The 18,843-nt window shown below is 37.6% G+C and overlaps 1 protein-coding gene and 1 pseudogene across 1 annotated transcript in view; both read right to left on the minus strand.

Moving 5' to 3' along the window:
- LOC120800797 (cyclin-dependent kinase 17) overlaps window positions 1-2,742 on the minus strand; it is a 48,990-nt gene extending 46,248 nt beyond the window's left edge. Inside the window, exon 1 of the mRNA XM_040147160.1 lies at window positions 2,445-2,742. The gene's annotated coding sequence lies outside the window, so the exon portion shown is untranslated. The remainder of the gene's footprint in view (window positions 1-2,444) is intronic.
- Window positions 2,743-12,018: 9,276 nt separating this feature from the next.
- On the minus strand, window positions 12,019-14,453 carry LOC120803947 (annotated as a pseudogene).
- Between the last annotated feature and the right edge of the window lie 4,390 nt (window positions 14,454-18,843).

An 18,843-nucleotide genomic window follows, 5' to 3' on the forward strand; every position in this document is an offset into this window, starting at 1 on the left:
CACATTCAATCATAGACTCATGTACACGTTTACTCACACATACATATGTGGAAACAAACTCACACACTGAAAGACACACAAGTACACAGACACATAGAAAAGCATGCAAAAGGACAGACAAAAATAAGTGTGAACACATGAAAATACACACATATTTATCTATCTATATCTATATATACATATCTCTCTCTCTCTCTCTCTCTCTCTCTCTCTCTCTCTCTCTCTCTCTATATATATATATATATATATATATATATATATATATCAATAAAACACTGCACAAGTTGGAGTTGTATAAATGAGAGAGAGGGGGAGAGAGAGAGAGAAAGAGAGAGAGAGAGATAGCAAGCTGCTGGCTTGGTTGTCAATAGTAACAGTGTTTTGGAGGCTGGTCATCAGTAAGTGCAGTTACCTCTGCTGCAAAGCATGGTGGGATATCACCATGGTTTGCGCCACAGATGTCTAATGACATCAGCAGGGTTACTTTATCAGACTTTGGAATGTTCCTCCAGAGCCACAGAAGACATTATTCAACTATTTTCACAGGCTGAGCAGTACTGTTCTTAGTAAATTGATTTTAATGTGGAAAATAAGTGTAGTGCTCCTTTAACAGCAGATTAGAAAATAGTTAAATGCGAGCATCAAACTTGTCAGCATCCATCTTTCTAAAAAGTAAACACTTGAGCAGCAACAAAATCAGATTCTCAACAGGAATAAAATCATTTGCTAACAGGAACGCTTCACCCGGTCTCACCTAAAACTCTCAACCTGGCTTCTGCTCACACTCTTTTGCCCAAACAGGAAATTTCAAGCCAATCACAAACACCCGCTGTGGTTCCATTACACGGCACTTTAACTTCTCAAACGGAAACCTCTCACACATCTAAAAACTTAACTCTGCTATGAGACAATTCACTTCACCTGAAATCCTTATCTTGCAATCCCAGGAGAAAAAGCAAGAACGAGTGTCAGTGTGCATGAGTGTGTTTGCACATATTCACATTATGTACTCTCAGATCTAACCTTCCTGCTGTATGCGATATAATGTAAAGACAGATCAATACAAACACCGCTATATGGCCCCAGGAGGGGGCTGTCAAGATAATTACTTTGTCCTGTGGGGTTGTAACACTCTCACAGCCAACAGCCTGGATCTGAATATGGGTCAATACACACACATGCAGAGAAACACATACACATAATTGAGTGGCTAGTTGTTCCAGATGAAGGATGATGGAAGTAAATCCAGGTCAGACAGGAAGTGGAAAAGAGACTAAAAACGATTTTACAGGTTAACAATTTTTTTAAGAGTTAAGACGCCATTTAATCTGGCATCTATTCCCTTAATATCTCAGTTTCCAGGGTGACAATACGATGGTGCATTGGTGTTGTGTTGGATTTATCGTACACTTGCGGTGGCTGCAAAAAACATAGTTATGTCTATCCCCTAGTGTTTATTTCCAAGCAGAATGTCACCATTATCGCCCTCCTGAAGTCACAAATCACAAAAGGATCTTGATGGAACTGGCATAAGTCAACAGTCATTTAAAAGCCACCATCACTTTGAAAACAAATCTTTTCAAGCATGGGCATTTCACCGAGTTAACAGATGCTTTGAAGTTTGCATTAAGCATTTTTTTTTTTGACTTGGACTCAACACAAGCAGAACTAAAGGCCCTTCCATTAGCAGAAAAGCCCATGTTTATAAATGTATATTATGCCATATTAAGAAAACTCATGTCAAAATGCAACTTTTTTCAACCTGAGGTACTCAAATACCCACATTTTCACTGTCAAAAATGCAACTTTGCTTTAACTGTGAAAGGATAAGCTCACTTTATTGATAAAATACACATGAAAAGGTACAGTCGGGTGCAGGCATGAATCAGTAGTTGTAGGCAAAGGTTAATGATGAAAATTTATAATATTGCTATAACAGTGATATAAGGTCTTATGGTGTATTTGTGGTGTTAATTAATTATATTTTTGGATGACAGTCCTGCATTCTTGGTATTACATACTTTCCCAGAAATCACAAATAATGCAGGAATGTTCTTCTTGCTCTTAATAATATCTTTCTACAATTTACCATGGGGTTCCTGTCGCTGGGGGGTAGCCTCGATGCCAATACTTACGCTATGTAAACAAACCAAAATATTTGTATCCGAATGAACCAAATGAAAGCTCTTATGTCGGAAATAAGTGCGAGGATCGAAAATTATAGTCATAATATTAAAGTCTAAAACGGAAAATAGCAGTAAAATATGACATATAGCTAGAGTTAGGCTGGATTATTATTCAGCTACCGTTTCCTCTGTGTTGTCATTTCCACACACCAAACTGTTCAGTCTTCGTCAGTCGCTGCCGGACAGAATTTAACGTCAGGGAGTCCATTATCGGGCAGACTGAATGTTATGCGGAAAATAAAATTTGAGCAAATTTACCTGAAATTATTAATTCCGTCTTTTCAAGCCGACTCTTCGGAGCTGCCAGGCCCAGATGCCCTCCTCCACTTTATCCGCCCACTGAAGTAGCCTAAAACACAGCTCAGTCTGTGTTCGGTTTGGGCTCCAAACGCTCCGACAGAAAAAGAAATATCATCAGAAACACACACACAAATATGAGGGATTTGAGGACGGAGAGCTACAGACCGAACCACCGAAATGTCGTTTGTGTGGTGGTGAAAGCAGTTTCTAGAGGCAGGAGGAGGATCCGTTGTCGACAGAGAAGACGGGAGGGGTTCGAGCCTGCCGTCAAGCGCCACACAAGTATAACGGAACTTCCTTTAATTTCAAAATAAAACCTATGCAGCCATACAGCGACCATTTATGTTGATTTAACAACTTTCAAAAAGAAAAACGCGTCAGTGACGATTTTGAAATTTTTCGGTCAAAGTGTTTTCATCCTATAATGTCTATGGACATAAATAGAAATACATACGTTACATAAATTCTTCAGGTTATGTTCTTAGATAATCATATGACATATAGGTATGATATATAGGCTAATTTAATAGGAAAGTCAACTTAGTTCCGCTATAATGCTAGCAAACTCTAGTGAGTTTGACGAAACTGGAAGTAGGGGTATGAAATGCAGACAAACTAAACAATAGTATTTTTATTTGAATAGTTATTTGAATAATTCCTTGTTTCTCATTTTCTTCTAACATTGCAACATTGTGTGAAACATTGGTTAAGTTTTTTGTGTAAGATTTCAGTGAAATATGGAAAATAGGTAGGTATAGGCTTACAGACATTTAAAAGAAAATAAAACAATATAAAAAAGGAGTATTCATAAAAAAGACAATATTCTACATTCAATAGTTCAGCTGTACCATATATATTTTCCAATGGTTCATTTTAAAATTATCCTTGCATGTATAGCTTGCTGTTCGTTTTTTACAATAAAATTCTAAGATTATAACCATAGCCTGAATATAAAAAGATTAACAATGAAATTAGTTTTCTTAATTTCAAATTGAAAAAATGAATGTGTCAGACAGAAGAAAAAACTGCACCAACGTATTAACTAAACATACTGCATTTCAAACTATGAAACTATTTGGTAAAACGATAAATCTGCTCCCTAATGCCCTCATAGATTTCACTTTGAACTCTAGGTCCACTGTTAGGACAACCGAGCAGTCTAAGGCGCTGTGTTCAGGTCGCAGACTCTACTGGAGTGTATTGGTAAGCTGTGTCCGATTGATTCCTGGTGTGCTACCAGCAGCGGGTAAAGCTTAAACAGCTTCCTCTTTATTTACTAGAATCATATAATACAAGAGTGATTTAGCTCTTAACTCCATGTTTTAAGCAGGTTATGACTGCAGCATATGTCCCATTCTGAACACAAACCATGATGTTTATCTGACCTATTGGCACATTGTCAGAAGTTAACTGCTCACTTTTATTGAATTTATATACACTCACATTCAGAACTCATGTCCCTATACTGTCAAGTAGGTGAAGCAATACATCACATTGCAAGACCAAAAAATACCAGACGAACGGTCACATAATATCATCTAAGTCCCGAGATGATGTTTTTTTTTCTTGTGTGCACAAAAGTGTATTGATTGTGCGCATAAAATAGGCTAATGCGCACAAGATAAAAAATACATTATCTCTGTGGGATCTTTACACGTCAAAGTTATGTATATAACCTTTCTCGTTTGGGTACCTTTAGACTCAACAACAGTTATCTACACTGCTTTTTCCAGGTATAATGTCAAACATTCGCGGGCACCAGCTTCTCAACTATCTGAATTTTGCTGCTCAGTGAAAACCTTTGGGCTTTTTATTGACAAAAAAATAAATATATAGATAATAATTTGAAGATGTCTTGACATTTCATATAGAACATTAACAATATAATAATCTAATCGATGATGAAAATAATCGTCAGCTGGGACAATTAATGTAGCACTTATACATCTGTTTCGTTCGTGTTGAATACTAGGCTTTTTATTACGTAAAATTATTTATTTATTTTCTACTTATTTATGTATTCAATTCAGTGTTTATTTATTTATTTAACTATTTATCTATTTATATGTATATGTTTAATATATATATATTTGAAAAAACAATAAATGTTTCTATTGGTTCTGATAACTTGATGAACCTTGGCAAAAAAAAAGTCATATTCTTTGCATAATATACATCTGTTAAACAAATAACATTGTTTGTGCATTGATACCATAGTGTAATGATTCACACTCTTTGCTTTGAATCCAATGACCTGACTTCAAACCTCAGTGGAACCTGATCTAGGATAAGATTACAGATAGAGGATTTAAAAGACAACCTTTAAAAGTCATCAGACAATGAAATGTGCCATCCAGTCTGAGTAATCTCTATTAGTGGGATGTTTTTTTTTTTATATATATCAAAACACTAACCCCATATCTTGATATAATTCTTAGTGTGATTACAAAAACACAAATAGAGAAACTCAAATACAACCTGTGGAGAAATTTGAAATACATCAAATGAATATACTAATTATGCTTAACTAGCTCCAAAGAAGATTATCTGCACTGCTACTCCACATAGGGATGGAGATTGTGTTTGTGTACCATTACTGTACCATTTTTTCTGTCCATTTATTCATCTCTTTTAATAGTTGTCGCACAGAAAGAGTTCATTAAAATCAAGACACAATGTTGAGATGTTTTCAGAGGCTGTCTGGACTACAGTTGACATTAAGCCGATATTAATGCTATTTGGTAAAAACAGGTGTTATGACAGTGTGCCACCACTGTGTGGTAGAAGTGCACTCAGTATGTAGGGGTTCCATGGTGTAATGATGAGCACTGTAGACTCCAAAGCCAGGTAATTTTCCCACAGTGCATTACTTGCATTCTTTTACCTGAAACAGAACAACAGAAGCAAAAACCAGACTTTTTTGATAATTTATTTTACACTTTTTTTAAAAACATTTTTTCAAACAAATTGAAATATTGTGGGATTTCCCACTCTACACTTGTGTGCGAATGCAGCATGGAAAGAGTGTATGTGTTATTTTAAACATCACAAAATTAGTCCCATTGAAAAGTTATGTCATTGTCCCTGAAGTTTTTGGTAGCACAATCTGTAACATTACGTCTAGTGGTTCCATGTTGTAATGGTTTAATTTATTTGTGTCCATTAAATCAATTAAAGTCTTTCATAAATAGCTCTTTAGTGTGAACGTCTTGAACAACTATAGCTGCGGCATGGATATCTTTGGCCTACATTGATGAGAGAAAAGACTAAGTTATTTGCCACCGAAGAATAAACATACTGAGTACAGAACAAAGATTTTTTTCATGAAATCAAACTATTTGGTAAAACGATAAATCTGCTCCCTAAGACCCTCAGAAAATTAGTGTTGAACTCTAGCTCTACTATAAGGAGGCCTGGATTTGAAACCCACTGCTGACATCACAACTTTTTAATGGTTCAGAGCCTGTACTGTGACCTTGTAGTGGTAAGATGTGTCTGCCTCTGTCCAACTTGTTCATAGTTGAATTATTATTATTATTAGTTATTTCTTACAGTCAAATTTATTTGTGTATTAATTTCAGTGTTTATTTATTTAACTTTATTCATTTCTATTTTTATCATTTTTTAACATTTATTTGTGTATTTATTTATTTATTCATTAATAAGTAATTTTTTCCCTCTTCTTTGCCTACAGTTTACTGAAGTTCTGTGAATTCTTCTACTACTTTTAATGATTAAATTATATATTCAGAAAAAATAACCAACCCAATTTTCTATTGTCTCAAATACCTTTGGTATTGACCCTTAAGTGAGAGCGCTGCCAAAGAGGGAACTGACTATGTAGTAAATGTTAAATAAATGAGTTACATTTACAGCCAGTAAACATTTCTTTTTAATAACATTAACCACTGTGTCACTGCTAAATGTTATATATTTCGTATGCTCTGTATGGCATACATGATGAGTGTATGCACCTGATTTAAAGTGGTTTACAGACAGAAGAACTGTGATTTAGTTCATAAACACTAAGGTAGTGTTGTTAAAGGTACCGCTTAGTCAATGAAATTGGATTTGGAAAGTAGGAGTAACAGATCCGTTTTTCTGAAGGATCATCAGATGGTGAAACACAATGTAATGTTTTATGATATTCAAACACAAGGTTTTACAACTGTGGGCCATTATCACAGTAGGAACTGTTTTATAGTTCATCATGACTATCGTGAGGTAAACAGTAGAAATACGGAGTTAACAGTGAAAAGTATCTACCACGAACGTGTGATGTATGTTACTGGGCAACGCATCTTATAGGTTCCAAACCAACACCTCAAGGGGAGACTGTGACCTGAACACAGTGCCTTAAACTGCTTGGCCATCCTTACTGCTTTAATCACCCGTTTCTGATCTGAAGCAGTCAGCAAAAACAACATTGAGTATCAGTATAAATACTGTAAATTAAAAAAAAACTTCTACCTTAGCCTTGTCTCTCTCTCTCTCTCTCTCTCTCACACACACACACACACACACACACACACACACGCACTTTCTCTCTCTCTGGTCAATGTTGGAACTGTTTGGTGTATTAAAAATGTGTAAAGCAGAAGCTGAGCTGTTCGATAATCCCACTGTGTACCTGTCAGTTTCTTTTGGAGATCTTCTACCCTCTACCAGCCAGAAATCAATTAATGCAGCTTTAACCAATATATTGATTTGTCTGAGACAGACACAGACAAATAATCAACAAGTCTCTCAAGCTGAACGACCATATGTTGTTACATGTAAGAAACTCCTTCATTATAGTCAGGGAAACCTATGTGGTTGTTCCATGGTGTAATGGTTAGTACTTTGGACTCTGAATCCACTGATCTGAGTTAAAATCTCAGTGTAACCTGATTTAAATCAGTTTATAGACAGAAGAATACCAATTTAGACTGAAAAGATAGTGTTGTTAAGGTACCACTAAATTAGTGAAATTGGCTCTGGAAAGTGTAATTTGGTTTAACAGCAAGGTTGTGTAGGTGGAAGAATGACAGTTGTGCATAATGATCCCAAAAAATCACGCAACCCCCTTTATTCATGTTTTTCTTGTCTTTCCTATTTGATATTATGTTTTTCATCCAGCTTATGTGGTCATTCAGATAAAAAATTTGTATTCCAATTATGCCATTAATGCTATCCAGTAATCCACGACAATTAGTAGGTGGTCTACACAGAAGGCCTTTTCTTTACCCTGGTCACTCTCTTCATAGCCATCTGAAGGCAGCAGGTATCTGTTACAATTGCAAGCTCTAATAGGAGTGATGTCATGCACTGTCAAAGCACTATTACGCACGGTAGATCCGTTGGATACATTTTATGCAACCAGCACCAAACTGCTGCAAAATAACAACAGAAACCTCCCTGCTTATGTGCACACCTTTCTGTTTGTATTAATTACAGTACAATTTCTACTGCAGATCAACAGGCATGCTGGATACTGACACAATGAAAATAGTTCACACAGTCTGATGAAAAATCTCAGATCAATTAATACCTCTCCCTCTGGTAATAACTCCCTGAGGACTCTGGTCCCTTCTCCTTCCCCGGTGTCTCCCTCCAAAACATTTGCTAACTGGGGCAATGGCTGTACACTCCATCTTCTTTTTAACAAGTCTGGCCCAAGTGTCACCTGGAGCGCTGCATTTTTGACTAGAATACAGGTAGACATGTTGCTGCGATCACAAACATGATGTGATAGCAACTTTTCGGGTTACATTTCATAGTGGTGTTTCCAAATAAGAATGCTAATTTAAAAGTAATCATTTATTTTTGGATCATACCAGGATCAAGTTTATGTCACTATATGGAGATTAAGCAGACATGTGAAAGAGGCAAATCTAGAATGAATTAATCACCAAAAATAATTTCAGAAATAAAAAAATACAAAAACCCCACAAAAACAAACAAATATACCACATTTTGAACTCAAATTTCACTGTACAAATGGCACTTACGGCAGATGGTTATGGATCAATGTATGACAAACAAAACGGGGCACTATCATGCAAGGAAAATATGATGATCATAAGATCTTCAACACATCCAAAATGAATTCAAAGATGAATTCAACTTAAAAGATCTGCTCTTGGCTTTATGTTTGAGCTGTTGCATTCATATTCTGAAAATCTGTATGTTCCGGACAACAATAAGTTTCTTCTAAGAAAACCTCTCCACAGCATTCCCAAACTGTCAGTGCGTCATGACAGGAGAGTCCTGTGTTTGAAGCGGAGGAAAGTAGAGAATGTGATTGGCCATGATTTTCACAACCTGTAACGCGACCACGTATAATACAGTATATGAAAACGTATTCTGTCTGATCCCACCACACTTCCGGCCGCAGTTGGGGGGCACAAAAAAACCCTACTGCGATTGAGAAGCAGTAGGCAAACTGGGAAGGATGCACTTGACTACGCTCTGTGCGGTGCCGTCAGAATAAGAAATCAGGGCCCTAAATATATTTGTTTTGAAATGTCTTACAGCGCTGATCCATGTAAGCAGACAACAGGCACTAAGTACATCTCAGACAGATGCTGATAAATAACTCTCCAATGTTCAGGAGTTGCTCCTGTTGAAATGTTCATAGCAGAAGAGGGAATCGCACCCACACTTCCAGGGGAGACGGCAACCGGAACGCAGCACCTTAGACTGCTCGGCCATCCTGATCATATGGGCATACATCAACATGACTTTCCATTGAAAGGGCACACATGAGGGCACTCCATTCCAGATTGTTGCATATAAAGGAAGTCTATAGGTACATTATCCTGATTTAACCATAACTACGAAATCCATAACAGGACTTTGGTATGCTTTTGTCCTTCGTGAGAACAGGGTAATAATTGGATTGCAATAATATAAAATAAATTAGCAGCATTTATAGTGCAGGACAGTCAGAAGTAGGGAACTTTAAGTTAGAGGAGGTCATCAGTGATTTTCCGAGCAGTTTTCAGTCACAGCCTGCATTCAGAGCCTTGGCAGAAAAATTAATCAACACCACTAACCCATGGGAACACATACAGATCCTGAGTTCTTCAAAGGACTGTTTCTTTGTATCCACTTTTGTGAAAATGGCTCTCCCAAAAACTGCACTTAAGGAAAAAGGGTAAATAAATAAGATTTTTGGTGCTGAGTTCAGTCAATAACGTCACAAACTTCTCACTAGGTTGTTACTAACCATAATTTGCAATCTGTTCAGTCTGAATCTGTTCTATTATAGTGCAGGACACCTGTGTAGTGGGTCCATGCTGTAATGGTTAGCACTGTGGACTCTGAATCCAGTGTTCTGTTCAATTCTTGGTAGAACCTGCTTTTGAAAGTTGTAGGTAGAAGAATAGCACTTGTGCACTGTGGGGAAATCATCTGCCTTCACCTGAGCTTGTCAGTGTCTGGAATTTGTTTGCAGCAATCAGTGATGTAGCCTAACTCAACTTGAAAAATACAGAACTTTGACACAAGTTCACTGTTCATTTCTCATTTGAAACGAATAGTTAATTATCATTGTTTTATCCATGACTGTTCCACATCCTCAACTGCGTGTTTATTAGTCTAACCATGTCAATGAAGGTCCTTTAACCTTAAGGAAAGACTTACTTTAACCCAATCCGTGATCTTTCCCTAAACCTAACCAAGTTGTTTTTGTGCCTAAACCTAACCAAACCATGACCGTTCTATGACACCTGCCACTGTCACTGTAGTAAAACTATTTCAGGACACGCTCCAATGGGTCATATCAGAGTATAGGGACAAACAACTTATATGGTCACTCAGGTTGGAGAACTTGTTGAGTCTTAGTCTGAGTCTGTCTCAGACAAATCAACATATCTGTTAAAGCTGCATTGATTGAATTTTGGCCACAGACAGAGATCGATATAAAAAAATAAATTGTAAAAAAAAACACTGAAATGAATAGATATGGTTGGTAATAATAAAAAACTTAATAATAAGAATAATAACAGTAATAATATAATAATAAATTCTATTTTCACCAAAGTTTCTTTTTTCTTTCCTAAACAAGTTGTCACTAATGTAAACGCACAATTCAATTGAAGTTCCTGCTGTAAATACTGGAGATACTGTTTTAAGGAAAGTTTGAACCAAACTTTAGTATTTTCATGTTCTGGTAATGAGTTCCACCTGCTCATGGTTCTGTATGTTACTGTTTTCTGTATCATACTTGTTTTCACTTCAGGTAACATTGACCCTCTTTGTGTTGTAAATCTTGTTTGATGATTATGTTTGAACACACTGAGAAAATAACTGTTCATATAATATTTTGGGTGATCTGGTCACCAGTATATTTCTGATTGAACTTACTAAAGCATAGGTGGATCTTTGTCTGACAGTGAGCCAGCCCAGGCTGTCATGCATGTTTGTTCCATTTGTTCTGTAAAAGCAATGCAAAGCCCATGCAGCTTTATTTTGAGCAACATGTAATTAAAAAAAAAATCTCTTTGACTAAAGCACTGGTCAAAATCACAGTAATTGAGCTGTGACAGAACTAAAGCAGTACTTGTCTAATGACATCTGGTGGCATAGCTTTTAAAACTCTTCTCAAAACTGACAGAGATATACCCATTTTACTCGCAATGTTATCATTTTATTTAGATCATGATAATTAATGATCCAAGCTTATACCCACAGGTTTTGTCTCTTGTACCTGGTCAATAGGAATATTATGTACACTCGTTTTCAGTGTTGGTGCAGCTTTTAGTAGATACCTTGATCCTATTATAAAAGACTTTGTTTTGCCAACATAAAGCACCAATTTGTTATTTGTTACCCATTCTGCCCATTCAGATATAAAGTTATGCATAACCTTTTTGTTTTTCTTTCTCATTTATTTTTCCACAATTTTTGATATTTTGAAGGTTACAATCAGGTTACAATCTCGCCTGGAGAATCCCACTTCAGACATTACAACCTTTAATAGGAGCAGCGCCTGTATAGTACTGTACCTTGAGATTGTAGAGGTAAGAGTTATCAGCCTCAGCTGAAGCACATAGACATTTCATGTTTGCCATTTTCCACAGTTTAGTACCGATATAAATCCACTAGAGAGCAGGCAACATTAGTGTACAGCTGGAAGTCCATTTACGGTCAGTGCTTCTTAGTTAATAGTATGTGAATTTACCAAACAGCCTCAACAACACAAGAAATTTCATTTATACAGGTATTCTGTAAGTGCCTTGCGGAGGCAACTGGACTTGTTTAAAGTTCTTGAAGATGTTTCGCTTCTCATCCGAAATGCTTCTTCAGTTCTAAGTGACTAGTGGGGAGTTCTAGGTATTTATCCTCTGGTGAGATGAGCAACACTTTTGAGTTGTTGAGGTTACATGAGTCGTTGACCCCCCTGGGCATCATGTGAGTCGTTAGGATCACATGGGTCAAGGTGTGAATGGGTGCTAACACCTTGTGGGTCGTTAGGGTGACAACTGAGTCGTTGACCCACCCTGCCATCATGTGAGTTGGTCACATGAGTCCCGGTGTGGATGGGTGTTCAGCTGTCTGGGGATGCATTGTAGGTGGTTGACAGGCAGTGTTGCAGACCATCTCCTCTGATTGGTGACGGTTGTTCCAGATTGATAAAAATGGCTTCTTTCACTCCTCTTCAAACCATCGGTCTTCTCTGGCCAAAATGCATACATCACTCTCCTGAAAAGAGTGTCCTTTGTCCTTAAGATGCAGGTGGACTGCTGAGTCCTGACCTCAGGAACTGGCTCTCCTGTGTTGTGCCGTCTGCTTATGTAGCACTTGTTTAGTTTCCCCAATGTACAGGTCTTTGCATTCCTTGCTGCATTGGACAGCGTAAACTACGTTGTTCTGCTTGTGCCTGGGTATTTTGTCCTTAGGGTGGACAAGTTTTTGCCTTAGTGTATTACTGGTCTTTAAATGCACAGGGATGTTATGTTTGTAGAAGATCCTCCTGAGTTTTTCAGATAATCAAGCAACTTAGTGAATGACAATGTTATTTTGTTTATTGCAGTTTTGCTGTCCTCTTTTTGATGGTTTTGACGAAGGCCCAGTTAGTGTAACCACAAGTTCTAAGTGCTTTCTTGACATGTTTATGTTCCTTCTCTTTCCCCTCTGACCTTGTGGGAACATTCTGAGCCCGATGGTTCTGATGACCCCCATTTTGTACTCCAGAGGGTGGTGAGAGTCAAACAGTAGGTATTGATCTGTGTGCAGGTTTCCGGTATACTTCAATGTTGAGGCTTCTGTCGTCTTCAATTGAACCATACAATCCAAGAAAGCTAGGCTATTTCCACTGACATCCTCACGAGTGAACTAGATGTTGCTGTCCACTGCACTGATATGTTCAGTGAAGGATTCAACTTCATTGGTTTTGATTTTGACCCAGGTGTCATCCACATACCTAAACCAGTGGCTGGAGGCATTTCCTGGAAAAGAAGTCAGGGCTCTGCTCTCTGCCTCTTCCATGTAGAGTTTAGCCACTATCTGTGACACCAGTGAGCCCATGGCACAGCTGTGCTTCTGTCTGTAGAAAGCTTCATTGAATTGGAAATAGGTGGCTATCAGGCAGAGGTCAAGAAAGGCGCATATATGGTCAGGGGTGATGTTGGTGCCATGGGCTCACCATCAAAATTATGTAAAAAGAAGAACTAGTTATCATTATAAACAATCCCGATAATAATATATAATAAATGTATACTTATCTTTTTAAATGAGACCTTTATTACCAATAAAGGTGAAATATAAGAACATGTAAGCGTAAGTAAGAGTAAAAAAATGTATTTAGTGTAAGTAAATGAATTTAGAAGGGGCTACTACATCATGAACACAATATTTTTAACTTTTAGATGCTTTTTCAAGAACTACTTACCAAGTGAGGTTTCAAATCAAAGTCAAAGTCCTTTAAAAGTAAATGCATCTTGGTGTCCCAGGTTTTGATCCTGGAAGAACAGCCACATTTTTTCCACTCTGTTCACCACTGGCTGGTCTAGTTAGCTGGCAGAGAAGTGCAGGTGGGGTTGATACCTTCACTGGTCCCTGTCTTGCTGTTCCTATCATTTCCTGCTTCTTCTATCTGTTTCCTTGTCGACCTGTCTCTCATTGGTGGATCAGTAGGTGAGGTAAACCCTGAACAGGGCACAGGCAATTTCAATTCATCCTGTTTGATAAAAAGATAAAATTATTAATAATTAATTTGGAAAAAATAAAATAATTCTCTTTCAAGAGAGCTCTTATTGCAAGAGTTCCTGGCAGCTCCCTCATGTTTTCCACCATATCAGACACAAAGGACATCACTAAGAAATAAAGAAAGGTGCAAGATGCACTGGTCCAAGATGCACCAAAAACACTGAGCTGGTAATCAACAAACTATATACAAATGTAAAATACTAACTATTTCCTTCATATGGTGCAGCTTGTCTGCATGGGCCCCGGTCAAAGACATGACCTGGGTGGTCTCTAGCCCTGCCAGATCCACAAGCCAGCCCTCAGGGTTCAAAATCATCACTCTTATTAACCGGTCAGACACCTGACCTTAAAGAACCTGGAGCCCATAGGTCCTCGGCAGCTGCTTAATGTCCTGGTTGGTGCATGAGGACTGATGGATAGTTGGGCCTTCCCATCAAACTCTCAAGCGCTTCTTTGGTGGGGACAGGCTGCTGCTCTCTCCCTCTGTATCCTTATTATTCCCTTGTGTCCAATTTTTTGCACACTGTGCTGACATTTTGGTAAACTGACAGAGGACTCCATGAGAACGACTGCACTGTAGTCGGTCACTCTCTGGTTGGTCAGCTCAGTGCTTTCAGTGCAGTACACAGTGGAGATGACTCTGGTGACAGTGCTGCCATAAAACTCCATGCTGTGGACACAGTACCTGCGGTCGTCCTTCAGTGCTCTGAGCTTCTCAGGAAGAACTGGAGTCAGTAAATTTGGAAAAGAGCTGGAGCCTGCAGTGGGCACCATCGTAACTGTTGGTGCTTGTGATAGAGGAGATGGTGTGGTATTCTCCCTCTGGCTCTACTCACTATGAGCAAAGAGCGTAAACATCTGGAGCAAGCAAAATAGTCCTTTCAATGGGATTACAGGGAAGTCCTTAGAGCCTGTGACGAGGCTGTGGTACAGCCTGAATATTGACTTGCACAAGGAGTCAGTGTTTGATCTGCTCAACCTTAACCTGCTCTGCATCCGCTTTCTGACGTTTCCTAAAGTTTGTTGAATCATTTGAAGGATTTGTTCTCGCCTCAGAAGATGAGCTAAATGGAAAGAAAAAGAAAACAAATGAAAAACATTAGCCATGAAATGATCAGACTATTTAAAGCCTTGGTTAAAATGTGGAGATAGCTTTGCAGTCATGACTTTAAAACAGTTTCAAACAAACTCTGTTACATTTTGGCACTTAGTATAAGTGACACCAATGAAACGTGATTTAAATATCCTTCGAAATGACTGTCTACTTCTCTCAAATGGCTGCATTTGAATTTAGAACTTAAGTAGGTTATAGCAATGGTGTATTTCTCTAGTGCATTTAAGTTGACTGGTGTGCTGTGCAGAGACTGACAAGTGATTAAGGTCTAAGGTTCATGTTTCAAGCAGGTTATATAAGTGCTTCAAACTGTTATAAATTAATACAAAGCATAATGTCTTCACGGCTCATACAATTCCATGACTAGTCACCTTCTTCTTTACATCAACGTCAGATGATCAGTAACAATACCATCTAAGTTGTGAGGTGATATTTTTATTTTATGTGTACAATATAACGACATGCTCGCCTAATATCGGTCATTGCACACAAGATAAAGTACTCAGCTCTGTACACTTCAAAGTTATGGAAATAACCTCTCATTTTTCAAACACTGATCTACAGGTCACAGAGGAACTTTAAATCTAAATGCAAAAATTAAGTCAGAAAATGCTTTAAAAGGACCTTTCCACTCAGGTTTGAATAAACTTGCACTTTTACAGGTTTGGATTTATGGATTTGATGCTCTGCTCCAGCGCCAAGCAACTAAAAAATGCAAACTCAACATCCACATGCAAAAAACAGGGCCCCACGTTGGCCACACTGACGTCAGACCTCTGTCTCTGGTTTGTTCCGATATTTGACAATGTCTCGATGGTGTGTTCAACATACATACAACTTTTAGCATCTCTTAAAAAAATGGCCCAGTCGCCATCTTTGTCCTATACTTTCAATGGTAACTCATCGACACTTGTGCACCCCCTCAAAACTGATGTTTCTCAAACATGACATTGATATTCATACATTTTCCACCCGTCACATGCACACTCATGACATTCCATCGTATGTAACAGTTTGCCACCAAAATAACAAGTGTAACTGAGGTGTAATGGTTAATGTTGGTCTTAAATGTGGTCTACTGTGTTTTACCATAGCGGTCATGCAGCACATGGATACCTAAGGTCAGCAGGTATTTCTCATGGTGTAAACCAGTGGAGGGCATTTTTTGACACTTAAACAGCTGGATTGATAAAAGATGTCCACAGTTCAAAGGCTGTTTTGTTAATTCAGGGTTGTCACAGTTGAAGAGTTTCACTTTTCAAGAGTTCAGCTTCTGTCAGCACTCAGGTGGAGAATCAAATTAGAATTGTGGGTTGTGCTTTTATAGAGGCAGCTCAACAAGTCACTCATCATCACCATGACTTCAGTGATATGTTAGTGATGTAGGTTCAAACAAATGAACTTACTGAAACTAAATATTATATTTGATTATTTATTTAATACAAACAGTTGCACAATTATATTTAAAGTATATTATTTATTAGTTATTGATGATTTTATTTTACTTTCAATTAAAAGCCTGATTATATTCAAGTGTTAAAAAATTCTGTCAATCTATCAACAGAACAATATTTTGATAATTGATTAATCATTTTAGTAATTTTTATTATTTTGGGATGAAAGAAGGATTCCAGGGGGAATAACAAATAAATCAAATAACATACATGCATAAACAATGGGAGATTAAAAATGTACAGAGTCTGAAATTAATTAATTAATATTTTAACACAATCTCATTTATGTATTTGTAACCCTTTCACCATAGGCTTGTGATATGAAGAACACTTTATGCAGTACTCAATAAAGTATCAAATCCTATTAAACTCAAATAACTGGTAAATTGGTGAAAGGGACATCTCATTGGATAATAAAGGTGTCTAGGGTAAACTATGACTCTCACTCTCGGTAATTACTAATGAGATACTAAGGGAACAATCCTGGCTTTAATAACCCCAATATAATGTTAATACAGAAATGTATGAATGAACATATTCAGTTAAATACAGCATGTGGTGAAACAACAGCACAAACACAGTATCTCAGTTTCAACCTTGTATTAACTGAATGTAAATATTCCACATAACAAAATACAAAACAAATTCTTATGAAAAATAAAATAGAAAAAACAGAAAAACCCAAACAGCTTAGACTTTAGTCTGTGTTAACCCGAGTGCACTGGAGCCGCCTTCAGTTGCTGCTTGTTTGTGAGTCTTTCTGCCTTCAGTTTTGTCTTCAGTAAGTTAAAAGCATGCTCAATTAGGTTGAGGTCAGGTGACTGACTTGACCTTTGAAGAATATGCCATTTCTTTGAATTGAGAAGATCTTTGGTTGCTTACGCAATATGTTTTGGGTCATTATCCATCTCTACTGTGAAGTACTGTTTTGCAGAATTTGACTGAATCTGAGCAGGTAGTATAGCCATATATACTTCAGAATTCAATCTACTACTTCTATCAGTCGTCATATCATCAATAAACACCAGTAAACCAGTTCCTCTGGCAGTCATACATGCCCATGCTATAACACTGTCTCCACCACGTTTGACAGATGATGTGGTGGGCTTTGGATCATGAGATATTAAATGGTAAATGGACTGCACTTATATAGCGCTTTTCTAGTATTATCAACCACACAAAGCACTTTACATTACTGCCACATTCACCCAGTCACACACAAACTCATACAGCACTCTTTCCTATACATACACATACACACACACACACACACACACACACACACACACACACACACACACACACACACACACACACACACACACACACACACACACATGTATTTACATTCCCGAAGGGACCTCTTGATTGTAGACTGACAATCATATGCCTACCTCCCAGTGAGTGTTCTTGACCTGGCTAGATGCTGTGAGGGGTTTTTCTTCACCAAGGAAAGAATTCTGCAATCATCCACTTTAGCTGTCTTCTGTGGTCTTCCAAGCCTTTTGGTGTTGCTGAGCTGGCAAGTGCATTCCTTCTTTTTAAGAATGTACCAAATTGTTGTTTTGGCCACTCAAAAAATTTCTGCTATCTGTCTAATAGGTTTGTTTTGTTTTTTCAGCCTAATGATGGCCTCCCTCATTTGCATCAAAACCTTTTAGGACCACATTTTGAGAGTTCCCATGAACAGCTACCAAATGCAAATTCGCCAACTGGAATCAACTCCAAACCTTTTATCTGCTTAATCTGTAATGAAATAACGAGGGAACAGACCACACCTGGCCATGAAAGTGATCAATTATTAAATGTCCAATTATTTTTGAGCCTCTGAAAATGAGGGACTATGTATAAAAATGGCTGTAATTCCTAAACGGTTAATGTGAAATTTTTGTTAAACCCTTGAATTAAAGCTGAAAGTCATCCCTTAACATAAACGGACATGAAACACGTATTTACATTCTATTGTAAATTCAGTTTAACATGCAACCAAAAGTGAACCCATGTCTTCATTGTTTCCCCCCTTCATTAATTCTTCCGAACATGTGTTCATATGAGGAAATCTTGATCATTTCATGAATTCATTCCTACGCAGTGGGACAGCTAGGGTTCTTTCACGTTTGCACGTCTTGCCGCTGTGATAAGACAAACTTTTAAAATATTCGATTTGCTATGGATTATATTAGGTTACATTGTCTTATTGCCATGGTTGCAAAGCCTTGGCCATATCTGAGATTTTACACAATTTTGGGTGAACCATGGAACACTCCCAGATCATGCGCAAATATATGCCCAACTTGCTCTTACACTTCATCAATTGTTTTTAGCAATTCCCATTTTATGAAGCCTAGTTGATGTCCAGTAATATCTGTGTAGAATTTTACAGTGAATAAATTTCCCTCTCACTTCTCTGATGTTTTTTGCCACATTTGATATCTCACCACTCCTTAGCTTCAATATCAGCTGTAAGGTCCTTCTACCATATTAATTTTATATTATTACAGGAATCACCTATAGAGGAGCAGAGCACTTTGTAAAACACTGAAGCTCTGTGAACTTCCTGAGGTGATGTTAAGTACTCAGTTAAAGGGTTACTCAG

Source organism: Xiphias gladius, chromosome 2 (assembly GCF_016859285.1).
Source record: "Xiphias gladius isolate SHS-SW01 ecotype Sanya breed wild chromosome 2, ASM1685928v1, whole genome shotgun sequence".
Taxonomy (NCBI): Eukaryota; Metazoa; Chordata; class Actinopteri; order Istiophoriformes; family Xiphiidae; genus Xiphias; species Xiphias gladius.